Below are 2,096 nucleotides of genomic sequence, written 5' to 3' on the forward strand. Positions count from 1 at the left end.
TAAAAAAAAAAAACAAAAAAAAAAACCCCAATAAGCTTTTTTGACCGAATCCTTAAATTAATCAACCGAATTATTCCGAATAATTCCCGAATCCAAATTTGCTAACTATGCTTCTGAGTGGTCAACACATGACGAATGACATAAAAAGGATGTTGGTCCTCGTCACTGAGAGTGTCATTGACTTCACCTGTTGCATGCTTTTCTCTTAAATCAACTGTGTCAGAACCAAGTTGCTCTTCGGGAATATATGGTATAGGAGAATCCTTATCAATAAAAGCAACCAAACGACTGGGACATTGAGCACTGATATGTCCAAATCCATGCCATAAGTAGCACCGAACTGTAAATTTTGAAGAATCAGAAGGCTTATCTGAACCACACCGAGGGGGTGAGTATGGGCGAGTAGGCCGTGAAGATGACATTTCAGAGACATATCGAGGTGGAGAATACGGCCGACTAGGTCGTGAAGAGGCCATAGATGTAGCACTAGCCTATGGTTTGCTAGATGACCTCTCTTGGGTAGGAGACTGTTGCCAAACGGAACTAGTACCTCGAGAAAAAGTATCTGCAAAATTTCTCCGATTGTATGAGCGTTTCAAACTTTCCTCAACCTGATATGCTACTTGTACGGCGTCTTCCATGGTAGGTAGTCGACTAGATGCAAGGGCAGCATTAAGTTGAGGGTGCAAACCATTGCGAAATTGGGCCACTAAGACTTCTTCATCCCACTCAAAGTCAGAACGAGTGGCCAAATAATAAAATCTAGCAATATACTCTTCAACGGTCAAATTCTCTTGTTTCAGCTGTGCAAACCTGAGATGCATGGTTGCTTGTAATCAGAAGGCAAGAATCGCCGATTCATGACTTCATACATTTCAGCCCAAGTAGTGACCAAACCAATGCCTCGGATTCGATTTTGTTGTTATTGCTTGATCTACCAAACTCGAGCCGTGCCTTTCAATTTGGCCTCTGCAAATAGGATCTTCCGAGCCTCAGTCAACCCGTACCATCTGAAGAATGTATCTAAACTGTGAATCCAGTCAAGGTACAATTCTGGATTATTGTCTCCATAAAAATCAAGGACATCTAGTTATGCTGCTCTTTCTGCTCCATCATCATGTCTACCAGTCCCATATGGTGGTGGAGGTGGTGGTGGTGGTGGTGGTAGTGTTACTGGCGGATCCTGTGGAGTGGTGTTGAAAGAATCCCCAGATTGAATGAGACTCTTTCCTCTATCTGCTGCCACCAAACGATCAATAGAAACTTGCATAGATTCCACCATTGTTTTTAGGGACGTGACCATGTTAGTGAGAGCATCAAATTTTGTATCAGCTTCTCCTTTAGAAGAATTCAGCTGCTGAACAACTTCACTATTGGCAATCATGGTGATGATTAACAAAATAGCACTCAAGAATATATGGTAGAATAGGAAATAACTCTTTTTTTTTTTTCTTTTGGGAAGGGCAGAAATGCAATTACTTGAGATTCAAGTAAACCACAAAGGGGTGTATCACATATGGGCAGGGGTCTAATTGTAAATAAGAAAAAAAATGAGGGATAGAAGGAGTTAATAGATAAAAGAGGGGTAATTCTGGAAAATCAGAAGAATTAAGGGAAGAAAAAAAAAACAAAAAGAAATCGTGTGGTAGAAAAAAAGGTTACTGTTGGCCGACTGAAGGGGCAGTGAGGAGGAAGGAGAAAGAGAGATCCAGGTGATCGACTGAGATCCTGTGAGGTGGCCGACTGAAATGGTGTTGGTTACGGCAAGTAGAGGCGGAAACCAAGGATTGCCGACTCCAACAATGGATCGTGACTTACATGGGGTTGTGATCAGCGATGGTGACTTCAATCAGCTGCGGGGACTTTGCAACGACGAAGGTCGACGTGCAGCGGGAGGCGAGAAACTGGGAACCAGGTATGTCTCTTCGTCTTCTCTCTCTGCTTCTACTTCTTCTTCTTTTCTAGCTTCTATCTCTCCCTCTTCTCGACTTTTCTTTCTTCTCGGTTCTTTTTTTTGGCTGCTGCCGGAAGGAACAGAGAAGGCGGAGGGCAGGGAGGTTTTGGGATTTTTTTTTTTTTTTTTTTTTTTTTTTTTT

This window comes from Macadamia integrifolia, unplaced genomic scaffold, assembly GCF_013358625.1.
Source record: "Macadamia integrifolia cultivar HAES 741 unplaced genomic scaffold, SCU_Mint_v3 scaffold_190A, whole genome shotgun sequence".
NCBI lineage: Eukaryota > Viridiplantae > Streptophyta > Magnoliopsida > Proteales > Proteaceae > Macadamia > Macadamia integrifolia.